Source organism: Rattus norvegicus, chromosome 1 (genome assembly GCF_036323735.1).
Source record: "Rattus norvegicus strain BN/NHsdMcwi chromosome 1, GRCr8, whole genome shotgun sequence".
Classification (NCBI taxonomy): domain Eukaryota; kingdom Metazoa; phylum Chordata; class Mammalia; order Rodentia; family Muridae; genus Rattus; species Rattus norvegicus.
Window position 1 is genome coordinate 9132919 of NC_086019.1, and position 17589 is coordinate 9150507.

Here is a 17589-nt window from a genome sequence, read left to right on the forward strand (position 1 = left end):
GCTGTGCCTAAGTCTATGTCTGCTGTGTTTTTAATGTGCTCTGAAGTATCTAACATGGAAACCCTGATATATATATATTTTTTTCAAAAGATGTGCCCACTAGAAAGGTTCTTTTCAGTCCCTTCTGTGAGTCACACATCTTGGCCACAGGTAAAGAGACAGTCCTTGCCCTCACAATGGTAATAAATGAGAAGCAAGCAGGGCCCAGAGGAGAGTGTGAAACTCAAAGAAAGGGAACTCTTCTTAGAGAACACAGGTCTGACGTAACTCCAAGTGGCTTACAAGAGGTACTTGTTAGGGGAAAAGAAGAGGAAAGGCAGAGATAACCTGAGCAGAGGCCTGAAGCATGTGTGGGGGGCACAGGAGTGACTCCTCAGGAATGAACAGAAGGCCTCATTTACCAGGTTTCTCTGCGGATGTCTCATTATTCCTGCAAAGGGCTGCTTCAAAATCAATATCCTCTCAAGTGCTTTCCCCTTCCAAGAAAAGTTATTGCCCATTTCTGTGAGTCAAACGATGTGTTTCCTGAACCTATGAATGTTTAATCTTTCTTCCCAAGCTATCTCTTTCATGCTTTTAGACGGTCATTAAGGATTAAAGGCAGCACCTCAACATTTTCTCGGCATAAGACTCCCTGGAACGTCTTCCTGTCCTAGAAAAGTTACCGATTCCTATAAGCTTACCTTCCGTCAGGCACAGCTTTTCAAGGAACTTGACATCACTCCATTGAAGATGGAAAAAGTCAGGGCAGAACCTCCCTTCGTCACTCCCTCTGTCCCTTCCTCTCTCCCTCCACCATTCTCTCTCTTTCTCCCACCCTCCCTCCCTCCCTCTCTCCTTCCCTTTTCTATCTCCTTAATCATCCTCCTCCTGAAGCCCTCCCCAGTTTTATTCTGAAATGCACTAGGCAATCCTGATGTTTATAACCTACAGGCTGCGCGTGGAGATCCGCTGGACTGTTTGAGGCTTCTCAAACGTGTTCTGCACCAACACCACCTACTTGCTATTACTGCCCTGCCAGGCTGTTCTTCCGGGTGAAAGAAACCCGCAGACAATAAAGAGCTTCGAAATAGCCACATGAAAACATTGCTTCAAATAGTTTATGACGTGGTAAGTAAAGAGGGTATGAGATGGGCAGTGAAGTGATGTCATGGTCGTCATCTCATGAACAGTTTACCTCACTCCATATCCGATCGTGGACCAGTAGCCCAGAAGCCCAGAAGTCTGAGTAGAAAGTGAGGAGTAAAGCTAGGGGGAGAGGCAGGCTTGCTGCAATTCAGATGCTGAACCAGAAGGCAAGATGTGTCCTGTTCCCTCCACTATTCCGAAAAGCTGGAGTTCTCATTATTAACCACTAAGTTCCACGAGAAATATTGCTCTGCATCTTTGAACACAGAGAGGAGTAGAACAGTCCGGGACACAAAATGAAACATTTGTATCTGAATTATCTCAGTATCCAGTGAAGAGGAAAATACCCTCAGTTAAAGCTAAAGACGTCTCGTGGTCTCAACTAGAGAGTTCCAATTCCCACAATGAAAGTTACCAGTTAGTAAGCCCCACAAAGGTTTTGAATGACATACAGCAATGTGCAAGTCCTATAGGCTCAGAGAGTGGGCCACAAATGCTTACTCTGATAGATGGCTTTGTTATCAGTAAAAAAAAGTCACAGAATGGAGAGAAGGCTTTGGGGGAATCTGCCAACACCAACCATAGCAGTTGCCCATTCTCAGGAAATTCCCCAAAGAATTAAGAAAGCAAGATGAACCCACACGAAGTAGTAACCAAGCCTTTCACTTTCTACTGAGAGGAATACTTAATGAACCACAGGCATGTATAGGAATTCAAACCAAGAGCCAGTGTGAGCTGTGTTGCCTGAGAAGGCTCCATGCTCTGCCCTCCTGCAACAGGCAACTATCAACTTCCTGATAAATCTGAACCATGGAACCGTTTAGTTCACACAGGAAGAAAACATGGAAAGGTATCAAGTTTTGTAGATCTAAACAGTTTAGTGTGTTACACTTGGTGAATATGGTTAAGCTTGAGGACAATATTAACCCAATGCTTCTATCTTTGAACTGTCCAACATCAAGATGATCAAGACCATGTTGGAAAAACAAAACGAAACAAAGTATTAACCCAAGAAGTCAGATCAAGTCAAATTACCAAACAGTGAGAATGGTGTAGGGTTGGTGCTGGACTTGGCGGGGGTTGAGGGGCATAGTATTTTTGTGAGAATACCTTTTTTAGAATCAATGGAATCTACTCGAATGCCTGCAATACAAAGCAAGATCTCCACAGAAAACAACTGAATCACTGGTCTCACTAATGTCGAGAGAAAGGATACAGCAGAGTCTACTTCACTGCTTAAGACTGTGGAGGTTAGACGCTGTCCAGAGCCAAACCAAGGTGAACTAGGCATCAGAAGGTAGATCGCAAGCGAGGAATGTACGATTTGGAGTTTTTTTTTTTTTTTTTTTTTTTTGGTTCTTTTTTTCGGAGCTGGGAATCGAACCCAGGGCCTTGCGCTTCCTAGGCAAGCGCTCTACCACTGAGCTAAATCCCCAACCCCCGATTTGGAGTTTTTATGTCCCTGACTTCATTTGCTAGTGGTTCTTCCAGCATTTACCCACAACCTGTTGATTAGTACCTGGGCCCTCGGCGGGTCTTTCTACTGGGCAAACATGTTGAAGAAACAGGAAAAGCTGAACACTGGGCACTTAAGAAACAGCTCTATGGGTCAAAAGCTCTGGGAATCTTTAGATGCCCTGAGTCTCCATAAAGATATTTAGTCCATTATCAACCATGGTGGGCAACATGGCAGCAGGCAGGCAGTCATGGTGCTGGAGCAATAGCTGAGACCTTTCCTTTGGTTTTCAACCAGGAGACAAACTAGAATTGTCTCCCTCTTTGTCTCCCTCTCTGTGTCTCTGTGTCCAATCCACACATTAAAACTTCGAAGGTAAAAGCGGCATGAGAGAGAGAAAGAGAGAGAGAGAGAGAGAGAGAGAGAGAGAGAGAGAGAGAGAAAGTGGTTCCCTTTCTCTAGCAGAGGAAAGAGTTTATTTGACTTATGTGTCCTAGGTCACAAATTGAATCATGTGGTGATGAGGCATGAGCCAACTGGGGTTGACTTTGAGGTTTCAAAAGCCCATCCCATTCACAATTATCTCTGTCTGTCTGTCTATCTATCTATCTCTACCTTCTGTCTATCCATCTCTCTCTCTCTCTCTCTCTCTCTCTCTCTCTCTCTCTCTCACACACACACACACACACACACACACACACGATTATAAGACGGAGAGGCGAGAGATTGAGGCAAGAACCTAGAAGTAGGAACTGAAGCAGGGACCATGAAGGAATATCCCTTACTGGCTTGTTCTCCATTCCTCCCTCGCTCACTTTTAAAATACATCCCCAGACCACCTCATCTACCCAGGGGTGGCTGTGCCCACAGTGGACTGAGTCTTTCATACTAATCTATAAAATGTCCCACGGAAATGCCTCCTGGTCAACCTGACGGAGGAAATTCCGCAACTGAGGCTCTCTTCCCCCCACGATTCTAGTTTGTGTCACGTTCACAAGAAAGTAAGCAGCATAAAATCTTAGTTATTATTTGGTCGAACATCTCCTACCAAGAGCCGATCATACACCAAGTAGCGGGTGAGCATTTCACTATCCTTTAGCCTACACCAACTCTTCCACTGGGTGGGATGTTCCTAAGCCAGTCACGAACCGGAAATACAGACGTCATCTTTTTTTCTTCTTCCCCTTCCTCAGACCCCACTTGGGTTCTGCGTGTTACACGATGTCAATTCTATCAGCTCCTCCCTTCATTTCCATGCCCCTCCCCCACCAATCCAAGCTTCGTTCACGTTCCCATCTCAGTAGTACAGTAATCTCTTCTAAGGGTGTGAGCACTTGAGCTTATTCATGTGTGTGTGTGTGTGCACGTCTTCATGTGTGTTGACACTGGTGCTTAAGCTCTCTCACAGAATCTCGGATTCATTGATCCACCTAGACCAGAAGGTCAGCGAGTCCCAGGATCCTTCTGCCTCCACTTACCCAGTGCTTAGATTACAGGTGACAGCCTTGTGCTCGTGTGTCAAGCACTTTACAACCTGAGCTGCCCCCTTCGTTTCTGCTTTGTTTTAAACACGTCTCTCCTGGTGTTTGTTTTCTCTGAGGCCTCCACAGAATAAAGCCCTGGAGCCTCCATGGGTCTATGTGGTCCTCTTCTCTTATCTTTCCCCCTTCACCTTTCTGCCCCCCCTTCTACCTTAAACCCCAGCCCCCAGGAAACAGGCTTTCTTGACCACAGAAACTGTTTCTGTCCTTGGCACTGCTGTTCCTTCTGCTGGGTCACCTTCCAATCCAAGCTCCTGGACAACCCTCATCTACAGTTAGGCTCACTGTTTAATAAATGCTTTCTTTCCACTAACCACGAGTCAGATGGGTACCCAAGCCCAGGAACGCCATACTGAATAACACTTCATCTTTTTTCTTTCCTCTAGAAGATGTGGCTCTGAGGCTGCGGAGGGAGCGATGAGACAGAGGTGAAAGATGTGGTAATGGAGCCTTTTACTAGTTGGCCACCTCAGAGGACTGGGAAATTAACCCTCAGGGATCTGAGCCAAGAGACTGTGGTGAACGCCTGACACCTATTTCTGCTGTTCTCCGTGCATGCGTATTTAAGATAAAGTTTAAATTCATAAATTATGCACAGTAAGAGATGAACAAGAATTAATAGTGGAGCAATTACAACGATATGGTTCTAATTAATTTGGTGTGGATGTATTCCCTCTCTCAGAGCATCATCTCACTGCCAAGTGTGGTGGCACACACCTTTAATACGAGTTCTCAGGAGGCAGAAGCGGGCAGAGAGATAGCTGTGGATTCTAGGTCAGCCAGGGCTACGCGGTGAGACCACGTCTCAAGTAAAATAAATAGATGCATACTATTATTGCTGGAACTTTCTATTTCACGTTTCAGAGCTCGGGTAATAAAAATCAAGGAAGTGAAGCCAGTCCTCAGATAAGGAACAACCGATGAGCAGAAAGCCACCAATGGCTCGTAAGTCACTCCCTGTTGTTTAAAAGACACAGGAAAGTGCCCATAAGTGCCCAGGGATGATAACAGACTGGGTTTGCTTTCACACAGCTACCGAGCAATACAAAACACGGTTAATTCAAACACTTTAAACGCCACGCCTCACTAGTATGTTCTTTAAATCATACACATATGCACATACAAATATGCTTTTCAAATCATGTATGTATTGAGTGAAAACCTGGCTGCCAACCAAGACAAGCAGATGATGGGAACCCAGACTTTCCTTTGCTGTCCCAAGAGTGATCCAGGATATTCTGATCCTCCACACTGGGGCGCCTCCTTTGGGTGTAAATTTCTCACAGCACCTGCTGGCATTTCTTCTAGGCTCTGCCCCACAGTTACCTGGCAACAGCCAAATATACCTGACTCAGTATAAAAGGGGCTGCTTGCCCCCTCCTCACTCTTTTGCTCTTTGTCCCTTTTCTCCCCATTCTCCTCTACCCGCCTCTATACCTGATCAAAGCCTGCCTCTACTCTCTATTCTTCCTCCTTCTCTTCCTCCTCCTCCTCCTTCCTCTCTCTCTGTCTCTGTCTCTGTCTCTCTCTGTGTCTCTCTCTGTCTCTGTTTCTCTCTGTCTCTCTGTCTCTGTCTCTGTCTCTGTCTCTGTCTCTGTCTCTGTCTCTCTCTCTCTCTCTCTCCTTTCTCTGTTTCTTCTACCCCGTCCACTCCCCTCCCCATGCCCTAAATAAACTCTATTCTATACTCTTATACTATACCATGTATGGATGGTCCCTCAGGGGAAAGGGATGCCTCAGCATGGACCCACAGAGGCACCCCCTTCCCCCACACCTCTACTAAACATATCCCTGACTTCTTTTTCTTTTTTATAAAACACAATAGCACCCATCTCACAATGTTGGATTTCCAGGAAAATCAGCTCAGCTGTGGCTCTGGCTGTCAGGATAGCACTGTGCCTGGGATTGTACACATGGAACTTGAGGAAAAGAACAGACCAGAACCTTGTAACTGCTGTCTAGGGCTGACCTCAGCTCAGCCAAGATACACAGTTATTCTTGCCTCTGCTTAGCTTCTAGATAGGGAAGTCTGTTTCTAAGAGCATATTAATGTCTGGCTCTAGCAACCATCTACTTTCTTCAAAAGCTTCTCTCTATATTTTTTAAAGTACTAACTTGGTAAAAAAAATAAACTTTCTGAAATATTTTAAATTTCGGAGTAACTTACAATCACTCCACTAAATGCCCAGTTTCTACCAACCAGTGAAAACAAATGGTTATTGGATAATGGAATTAATTTTCTCTTCAGCTTCTGTGGGAAAGCACATGATTTTAAGGGTTATCTCAGATCGGCCTAGTGACCCTAGCTGGCATGTTGTCCCATCAGACGCTCTAGGAAACTGAAAACTTGAATAGCTACTTCCTAGGCCGCCTGCCCCAGTTTGACAGCACCAGACTCATCTCCGTTCTTATTCTAAGTACAGGGATCCAACCTCGCTTTTCAAAAGCGTATTAACAAAGCCTTGCAATTATAGTCGCCTTCTGACTCATTTGTGGATACCCGTGTAGAAACAACAGCTCCTCCCTCTGCTGAGAAATGCTCTACTAAGTGTGAGAGAGCCACAGGAAGTAAAACGCAGGTCTCAGCTGGTCTCGGCCAAAGAAGCCAAAAGAATTCCGTAGTGTGGTTCTTTAAGCAAAGCCACCAGATCGCTCCCCCCTAAAACAAACTCCCCCAAATCTTCTGTGCGGGCTGTTTCAACGCCTTATCAATGTTCCCATATTTCCTGGCTCCTGAGTCATACTGTCAAGTTCAAGTGGAGAAGTGCCCATTCTGATGTGCTTGAGAAAGTGGCAACCAAACGGAAAAGAAGCACCTCCATTCAATAAAACAATAAAACTGACTACACCAGTCATTTCTGAAGCACTTCTGATAAAGCCTTAGATTCTCAAAGACTTAAAAAGCTTTTGGCTCTAGGAGTGAAACCCAAAGCCGCGTCCTGAAGGTACCTAGAGGCGCAGAGGGAACCACACCCCAAACCCACCTGCTGCTGGGCAGCATCCCTGCCCTGGGCCAGTGAGGTCCGCCACTCCAGCCAGCCCCGCACCCGGGTCCCCGATGCCCAAAGAGTTTGAGAACCAAAGCACACTCCCGTGACGAAACGAACCGTGATCCGGCGGGGCGCTGATCCAGCGTCCGGACGCCGGGAGGACACGCAATGCTCGCGTCCCGGAGGCTCTGCCTCTTCTGCTTCTTGATGGCCAGGGCTGCGCTTCTCAGCCGGGTCCGAGCTCTGCGCCACCCCGGCCGCATCTGGCGCTGCTGGCTCCGCCCCCACCGCGCTGAGCCTGCACAGCTGGGGGACCAGGCCCCGCCCCGGGGACGCCCTGGGCTGGGCGCGCAGTTTCTCGTCCTCACGGACGAGAGTCGCCACGGTGCGGGTGGCTGAGAACCTAGACACGAGCCTCCCTCCACTGCTGTGCGCCCCGAGATGCTGCGGGCGACCGTGTGGACCACCCGGGAAACTTCCTCTGTCTTCTTCGGTGCTCTGGGATGGAGAGATGGGCGGAGCGGGATTCGTCGGACTTTCCAAGGGAAAACCCCTCGGCATGAATGACATTTGCAGTCCAGAGCATTTCCGAGGCTAGGACGCTAGAAACCGTTTCTGAGCGTGGGTGTGGCTGCGCCTGCAGAGACCCGCGCGATGGTTGAACCGGAGGTTGTGGATCTTGAAGACACTGAGCCCCGCCTTCCACTAGTCCCTTCCCGCCTGCTGTCAGTGGGGCATCCACGGGTACTGCCACGACCTCGTCCTCGTAGCCTGACACCCTACTAGAGACTCGGAAAGAGAAAAGGGGCTTTCGGGTGAGCGGATGGGAAGCCTCTGGACAAACACGGCGAAGGCTAACCATCTAAAACAGAAAAATGATGTGTGCATTGATGCTAGGAAGTCACCCAAAGAGCTCCGGGTGCCTAAAGCCGGAAGAATTTGAGGAACGAGGTGGCACTGGATGGTAACACAAAGTTATTCATCTAACGTGAACAGATGGCCGATGAAATAGGTCCACAAGTCTCCGGAGCAGAGCAACTTCAAGCAACCGAAGCAGAAACCCACTTTCTTGGAAAAGAAACTTGTCTCTCTGCACTCAATATAGAGAGCCTGCTCCTCTACATAGGGCTGTACAGAAAGGAGGAGGAAAGTAGTTTTTACCACACAGATAAATGATGTTGTGACAGTGAGCGGAGCTTGCCCCTGGTTCAACAACCACAAATCCACTTGCACACCCCCACTCCCACCCCCACCCCACGAAAATGCCTGACCAATCCTACTCACAGCTGTTGAAAGATCCTACGAGAAAAGAATCTTAACCGGCCACGGAAGATGCTGAGAAGGCTGGGAGGTGGGTTTCGGAATTAAACAAAAACAAATCGGTGGGAGACGGCTCAGAACTTGATGTTCTTGCGGAGGACCTGAGTGCGATTCACAGCACCAACATGGTGCCTCTCCTAACCTCTGTGGGTGCCGGTCGCACACATGATATGTACACGGTAGATGGAGGCAAAACATTCCCACACATAAAATAAAAGGAAAGGAATCTCTGAAAATGGAAACAAAACACTTAACTAAAGATGGAGGGAGGAGGCTGGTTTCTCAGCCAGAATGACTCCATCCTGTTAATGTCGGATCTTGATAGAAGGGGAACCTAGAATAGAAAATAAGGAGAGGCATCAGTTCTGGGACGTGTGTGTGTGTGTGTGTGTGTGTGTGTGTGTGTGTGTGTGTGTATGTGTGTGTGTATGTGTGTGTATGTGTGTGTGCGTGTATGTGTGCGTGTATGTGTGTGTATGTGTGCATATGTGTGTGTATATGTGTGTGTGCATGCATGTATGTGTCTGTGTGTGTGCATGTGTGTGTGTGTGTGTGTGTGTGTGTGTGTGTGTGTATAAATCTTAAAGTGTTCCAAAATGGTTTTTAAACTTGTGCTGGCATGTGAACACGGGCTTTAAGCATGGTATACCAGTGTTTGACCACCTACTGCCAAACCCCTACCACGGATTATTTGAAAAAGAACCTAAACACTGATAATGGGTGCCATTGGCTCTGAGGGAAGAAGCAGAATCCATGATACTTTGATGGGGACCTTTGGGACCTGGAAGGTACAGACGTCAAAGTCCCTGAAGCTGGAACAGACTTGCCTTCCTGGAGGACAATCGGTGCAGGACAGATGCAGAGGGTACGGGTGGCAGGGGTTGGCTAAGGATGGAGAAGAGGGCATGGAGACCTTGACCGTCTCCATTTGGCTTCCACTGAGAAGCGATACAAAGAAGAACCTCTAGGAGAATTGAGACGACCTGACATGGCTTTTCCACCCTCCATGGTCCTGTTGAGGTTAGAGTAGAGACAAAGAGAACCACTTGGATATATTAGGGAACTGTGGCAGATTTTTATGTCGAAATTTGACTGGGTCACAGAGTGGCCAGATACTATTCTAGGTGCGACCACAAAAGTGGCTTTCGGGTGGGGTTACGTTTGAGTTGGCAGCTTTAGCAAAGCACATTGCCCTCCCCCATGCAAGTTGGCCTTAAATCAACTCCTGAAGGCCTGACTTAAACAAAAAGGTTAAGGGTCAATTCCTTTGTCTGTCTGTCCCTGAAAGGAGACCTTGGACTTCTCTTGTAAGTGAAGACTGGAACTTTCCCTATTGGCTGTTCTGTTCCTCTGGCCTCCAGGATCAGCTTGGAGCTGCACGGTGACTTCTGGGTTACCAGTCTGCTGGCCAAAGCTCTTGGGACTTCCCAGCTTCCGTTCATGCATGAGCCAATTCCTTACAATGCTCAGACACGCATATAAGGCAGTCCTCTGTTTCGTTCTGCTTCTCTGGGAAATCCTGGGAAACAAGGAGCCATAGTGTGGGGGCTGGAGAGATGGCTCAGTGGTTAAGACCACTGACTGCTCTTCCAGAGGTCCTGAGTTCAAATCCTAATACCACATGGTGTCTCATAACCATCTATACTAAGACCTGGTGCCCTCTTCTGGTGTGTATTATATATATATATATATATATGTGTGTGTGTGTGTGTGTGTGTGTGTGTGTGTGTATTTTTTTTAAAGAAACCATAGTGTTGGAACAAGTAAGAAGCCATGGGGTTCTAGCCACATTCACAAAAAGGAGGACGCAATGGTAAAAAGGTGAAGGGCATGCGAAAGGGGAAAGGGCAACTAGTAGAAAAGGGGCTCCTATGTAGATCTCGGGAGACCATCTCAAACTTCGTAAGAATGTGGGAACAGAGAGGGTGCTGGCATATAAAGAGTCCATTTCGATGTGTCTGTGATGGGGCCAGAAGCAGATGGCTTTGTTAATAGAACATCTGCCCTGAGAGCATGAGGACCTGTGTTTGGATCCAGAGGACACATAAAGGAAGCTTGGCACCATGGCTTGCTTCTGTGAACTCAGCACAGGAGTCAGCCTGCAGGTGGGAGGTGGAGACAGTTAGATTCATGGAGCTCACCAGCAAGCCAGCTCAGCCAACGGATGAGCCTTGTGTCAGACAGACAGACAGACACACACACACACACACACACACACATACACACACACACACAATAGGTAGAAGTGTAATAGAGGAAGACACTGTCTATGTGCATGCACGCACATATGTGTGCATGTGCACTCACATTCATATACCCATACAAAAAACATACAAAATTCACCCTCCGGCAGGCAATCACCCATCCCAACTTTCAGAGAAAGAGTCTCATGCATTGCAAGCTAACCTTAAAAACGTACAGCAAGAGTGACCCTGAACTTCTGACCTTTCTGGAGCAATTTCCTGCAGTGCTGGGATTTATAGGCACACACCATCACGCCAGGTTCTAGGTGGAGAGTCAAGCCTAGAGCTTTGTGTGTGCACAGGGCACTAGACCTTAGTAAGTTCCCTTTAAAGTAGACTTTAGCACAACAGACTCCATGATAGAAGTACCACGAAGGCTGTAAAACTCAGCACATAGACAGCGCCACGTACCAGAACTAAAACAAAGGTGCAGTCCATCAGAGTCCACAGTTCTGGGGAAGTCCCTAAATGTACTAACTTTGCTTTTGTTTGGCCTTCGTAGTTCTGCTTCTGGCTGCTTTGATAACTGAAATATATCTACCCGGAATGTTGGAGACCTAAAAGCTCATCCTGAGAAAGGCTCAGATCCCAAACATCCTGTGTAGTCACCAGATGGCTAACAAAGATGTTCTACTGGCACAATTAAACCCATGTCTGAGAGGTCTTTGCTGGCTAACAACCAACAACAGTGGGTGTCAGGCAAGCTCTGTACAAACTGAGCTACACCCGCAGCCTAAGAATTCTATTCTTGACACTTCCAGTTCCTCAAGATGTCAAGGATGGGTCTGAGACACTGAGGGTGTGTCTAACAGGCTCACAGGCCCATGGATGCTCGAGGGCAGAGGGTCCAACCATCTAACCTGCACAGGGCACCTCCAACAGCCTTTGGCTAAGGAGTGATTCTGCATTTCCACACCAGTCATCATGAACTTCCGTTTCTCTTCCACACTGGTTTTAGGACTCCTCGAAGACAGTTTTTTAAAAACTGCGATAAAATAGAACATTTACAGGCAACCACTTTCAGTGGTACAGTTGAGCGGCATCAAGTGCACTGCACACATGTGTAATCATCAACGATTGTGCCTCTCCAGGACGTTTTCATCTTCTTGACTGAAACTCTCTACCCACTAAACACTAGCTCCTTCTTCTCTTTCCAAGCCTTTAGCAACCACCATCATGGTTTAACCGCTATCAGTGTGTCCTTTTGTGACTGCCTTGCTCCACTTAGCGTAATGCCTTCAATGTTCACCTGTCCTGTAGCTTACATCCAGACCTCATTCCTTTTAAGTCTGAATAGCAGCACATTGTACACCCACACCTGATTTTCTTTACAGTTTCATACTTTGGGTTGCATTTACCCGTTAGCTAGTGTAAAGACTGTTGCAAAGGCCAGGGAGGGGTGATCGGTGGAAGAACACTTAACTGGAGTTGGTGGCCCTGGGTCCAAGCGTCTGGAAAAGGGAAGATGGTGAAGAGGAGGAGGAGGAGGAGGAGGAGGAGGAGGAGGAGGAAGAGGAGGAAGAGGAGGAGGAGGAGGAGGGGCAGGAGGATGTTAAGAACACAGCTGCACACATATGTCTTTCATTTCCTGATTTAATATCTTTTTGAAGCTATATTCAGAGGTAGACTCACTGGGTTTTAAGTAGCCTATCTTTGATCTCTCCCTATTTGAAACACTGCAGGGTAAATGATACTATAAGAAGGGGTGGGGGGGAAGACCCAAAGAACCGAAATAAGGCTATTGGAAGCAGCCTGTGTTCAGGGAATCCCTTACATACCTTGTTCTAAATCTGCCGTCTTACCATAGCAGCAGGTAGCTGTTGTTGTAAAAATATAAAATATAAAAGAGCATGGTTGTCTTTTACCTTGATAGGGTCAGCACTGTGGTGTCCCAAGATGTCTGCTGGATATCTTAAAACTCAGTCAGCAATTCAGTCCTCAGCTCCGAAAAAACAAAAAACAAAAAACAAAAAAACAAAAAAAAACAAACAAAAACTCAGTCAGCAAAGAATCTCACACTCTCTGCTCCATCCCATATCACACTGCCAAAGGCCTCTCTCTGAGCCTGGCAGCAATCTCTCTACCTATCTATTTCCCAAGGCAGGTTTCCATGCCAGAAACACACATCCCAACTCCATGGTGGGCCAGAGCAGCCACCCTACACTCTATTACACTTAAATCTGCACATGAAAGGACACACAACACAATAACCTTTGGCCCAATTGATAAGATATACTTGCCCACCTAAACATACAAAGCCCAGTACCAGCCATCCCTTAAGAACATTAATAACAACCTGTAAATACACAGAGTGGAATCTTAACATCACCTGCCATCTTGTCCTGCCACGGCTTCTCTCCCTGTCCCTCCTGTCTCTTCCTCCTTTCCATTCCAGTCTCCTCCTCTTCCTTCAAACTTTTCTCCTGCCCATCCTTCCTTCTAGTCCAATGACAGGCCTCCTTCTATCCTGTACCTACCTCACCTGTGACATCATCCCACAGGTAGCCACTGTAGTTGACAACATTCAAAACCTCAGTCATCACCAGCATGAGTGCCCGCTGCCCTGAGAAGCACACACATGGGCTTCCTTTTACTGCACAAAGTTCTTTGACTCTCAGGTGGGATAGATCTCTACATCCTAGTAGCCATTTGGGTCCTTGTCTCATGATACTATATGGATCCGTACATGAAAGATCTTCCTTTAGGAAGAGGAAATCGTGCTGCATGAGAAATGTGGTTCTTTGCCCAGCTGCTCTGCAAGTCGCTCATTTTCAACTCCAAGTGTTGGGTGTGGACACTCGGCAGCCATGTTGTCCCATGACTCTTCCATGACTGCTTTTACAAATGTAAGGCGTGGTCATTGAGATCTCTTTGTCTCCGTCCCTTGACTTGCCTGGTAAGATTTGAACAGACGGGGCTCGTGTCCTGATACTTACTGGCTTCACCAGAAGCTTAGCACAGTGCCCAGTGCCTTGGAGACTCAAAGTCTAATGTCGAAAGGTGTGTGACTGAGCTACTGAAGTGGAGCTGACCTTGAGCTCTATGGCAGCCTTGTTGAGGGAGGCACTCAGAAGGATTCTCAGGAATCTTCAGATAGCTCTCTCAAGAAAAGATTTTTATTTCATTCTTGTTTTTGAGATCGTGTCGATTAAGCTGGCCTCAGACTCATGATCCTCCTATCTTACCCTCCCTATTGCTACATTTACAGGCATGCATTGCCATACCTGGGGTGATTATTTTTAACTGTCTTTAACAGAACATAGATTGTTTTTAATGTTTATCCCCTTTAGCTTAGAAAATACAGAAAATTTAGTCCCTACCACGAGCTCTTATACCAACACTTGCCAGCAGAGATTACGAGGGAGAAGACCCCTAGGTTTTTATGTTATCAGCATAGGTATCAAGTGCTTCCCCTCCCCAACACTCTGAAATGGGAGGCTACTCTGAATGATTGCTCTACCAGGGTTCCTAACACCTTAGTTCTCTGGGACTTGAGGAGTGGAACACTAGCAAAAGAGTAAAGACTAGGAATGAGCCCAGAGGATGTATGCCAACCAAATAAGAATAAATAGAATAAAATAAATCTGCCTGTACCCTCAAGAGACAGCCACTATTTCTCTCTGGTTGTCTGCACTGCATCTCGCATTTTTTCATGCTCCCCATCCTCTATCAGTGTTGCTAGGAGATTGTCACCCTTATTTTCTCTTTCCAAGTGTTTGATCACGTCTATACTGTTTACATAGGCTCCATTTCATTAACTTTTACCCCCACCTTTATTAATCTTTAATACCTCCTATTTGTTTATTTGATGTGTGCACACATATGTATGCATGTGGCCAAGGCATGTCAATAGGTTCCAGGACTGAACTGTAGATGTCAGACTTGATAACAAGCATAGTTGCCATCTGAGACACTCATGGGCCCTCATCTCTATTATTTATTGATACCCATTGGTTTGGTTTGACTTGTTTATGATTTTCTAAAACATAATTGGTTATTTATTTGAGATCTCTCTCTCTCTCTCTCTCTCTCTCTCTCTCTCTCTCTCTCTCACACACACACACACACACACACACACACACAACCATTTTGAGACAAGGTCTCACTATGTAACCCTAATTGGCCTGGAACTTCTTATGCAGACCAGGCTGGCCTTGAACCCACAGAAATCTGCCTGTCTCTGCTCCTTATATGCTGTAACTAAAGCCATTACACCTCTTAAGGCCTAAGTAAAATATTAAGGCCTATGTGAAATGTTAAGGACTAGGTACCCGTTACCTGGCTAGCTTGCCATTCTGTGTTGTTACTAATAGTATAAGGAAACTTTCTCATATGTTGTTTCTGCTGCTACTAGGAAACTCGGGCTCAAGTTCATTACATATTCTGTTATGTTCTGTGCCCTTAGAAACCAATCATGAGGGGTTGGGGATTTGGCTCAGTGGTAGAGCACTTGCCTAGGAAGAGCAAGGTCCTGGGTTCGGTCCCCAGCCCCGAAAAAAAAAAAAAAAGAAAGAAACCAATCATGATATAAATCAGTGGAACTGCTTTGTATAGTTACCCACAATAAGCTTGGACCAGAACCAACCATCCAGCAGCATTTCCTGCACCAGAGTATAAGCTTTATGGCGTTTGCTTTCATAAGCTGCCCCTGGGATGGGCCCCAACATAAGAGAGACACCTACATCAATATAAGAAACTATTTGGAATAAGACTTCCATTCTGAGTAGGGGTTGAGTAAAATTTAAGTTCCCAAGACCTCCCTGGGAACTGACATCCTACCTGGCAGAAAGAGACATGTATGTGAGTAACTGACATCCTGGCTGACAAGTGTCTTAGTTAGGTTTTATTGTTGTTGTTGCTTCTGCTGCTGTAAACAGACACCATGACCAAGGCAACTCCTATAAGGAGAACATTTAATTGGGGCTGGTTTAACAGATTCAGAGGTTCAGTCCGTTATCATCAAGGTGGGAGCATGGCAGCATCCAGGCAGGCATGGTGCAGCAGGAGCTGAGAGTTCTACATTTTCATCTGAAGGCCGCTAGGAGAAGACTGGCTTCCAGGCAGCTAAGATGAGGGTCTTTAAGCCCACACCCACAGTGACACATTTCCTCCAACAAGGCGATGTCTACTCCAACTAGGCCACACCTCCTAACCCACTGCCCCTCTCTGGGCCAAGCATGTTCAAACCACCACAGCAAGTTAAGACATGAATGTTAGGCAAGGCAAGTCCCCCGCTACAGTTGACTACCCCAACCGATGGGAGCAGGGTAAGTATAGAACAAAAAGACACGTTCCCAAGGAAATCCCCTATCTTTAAATCCTGATTGGTGGAATAACCTGGCACAGATGTTTGTGGATTTTAGGCTTAAAAGCCTTGTAGAATCATAATTAGATATCACAGTCATCTCCGGAGTCTGACTTCTGGCCCTGATGGATCGGTCTTGGGGAGTGGCGTTTAAGAAACCATGCCTATTTGACTGATATCCGTGTCAGGATGGTATGTGTGGTGGTGATTCCTAGACTCCAACCACACCTGGCCAGATCTGTTTTACGGACAATAAAGTGCTTAGTTTTAGAGTAGACTCTGTGTTAGACAGAACATTTAGAAGCTACATTTAATAATTGGATTGTTAAATCCAATTGATCTGTGCTGTGACTTAGCTCTGAAACGTCTTCATTGATTTTTTAGCTTGGAACCACCTGGCTAAACATGGGCTGAGGTATTGACTTCACTCTGTATTATGGTATCGGGACCGATCTGGTCTTTCATGCTTTAAAGTATTTTACAAAATCAGGAACTCAAAAATGTGATACATGTATGTATAATTATTCTAGCTTCTGGATGGATTTTTCCCTTGACTAATATTTAGTGACCTTTTTATATTTTCCAATTAGTCTTGGTTCAAAGCCTACACCATTAGATATCAGAACAGCTACTTAGCTTGGTTTTGGCTCCCATTGGCTTGATGGAAGCCATCCTTTGACTTTTGGTTTCCTGGAGACTTTGCCAATTAGGACATGCTTCTTGAAAACAGTATTTGTTTGCTTGGTTTTTGTTTTTTGTTTTTTTTCTTGTATGTTTGTGTAACCTAGCAAGTTAGCGGGTCTCCTTTAAGTGTATTGGTTTTCTGAGTTACTGAGGAGAAATCTAATATTCTTCCTATGTATATGTCTTTGTAGACAAGTTAATATTTTCCTGTCAGATTTTGTATTGTTTCCTTGCATTATTAACCAGTATTATCATGATACTCAAACTAGATAAAGGTACCCTTTTTTTAAAAAAGAGAGTAAAGCATACACGGATTTCCCTAATGAATATAGATAGAAAAGTTCTCAATACAGTACTTATAAACCAAATTTAAGGACAGAATAAGTTGAGGAGCAGAGACAGGCAGATCCTTGTAGCCAGCCAACCTAGCTCAGATAGCAAGTGTTAGGTGCTGTGGGAGACCCTGTTTCAAGGGAAGACAGAACGATAGATGAGGACGTTCAACATCATCCTCTGGTCTCTGCATGTGCACACATGGTCATGAGCATCCGTGTATGCGCTCATATAACGTGCGGGCATGCACACACACTCACACACACGTACACTCACTCTCACACACACACACTCACACATTCACACACATTCACATACACATACACATACACACACACTCACACACATGTATACTCACTCACACACACACTCACACACACTCACACACACTCACACACGTACACTCACTCTCACACACACACACTCACACATTCACACACACGTACACTCATTCACACACACTCACATACACATACACAGACACTCACACACATGTATACTCACACACACACACACACACACACGTATTCAAAAGTCTAAATGTAAGACCTGAAGCCTTTAAACTGCTTAAGGAAAACCCATCGAGATA

The 17589-nt window shown here is 46.0% G+C and overlaps 1 protein-coding gene across 2 annotated transcripts in view; it reads right to left on the reverse strand.

Moving 5' to 3' along the window:
• Positions 1 to 7309, reverse strand: part of Stx11 (syntaxin 11) — a 29012-nt gene extending 21703 nt beyond the window's left edge. Inside the window, exon 1 of one of the 2 annotated variants that reach the window (XM_008758601.3) lies at positions 7110 to 7309. The gene's annotated coding sequence lies outside the window, so the exon portion shown is untranslated. The remainder of the gene's footprint in view (positions 1 to 7109) is intronic. The other variant, NM_001025638.3, reaches the window with a different exon arrangement.
• Positions 7310 to 17589: the final 10280 nt, after the last annotated feature.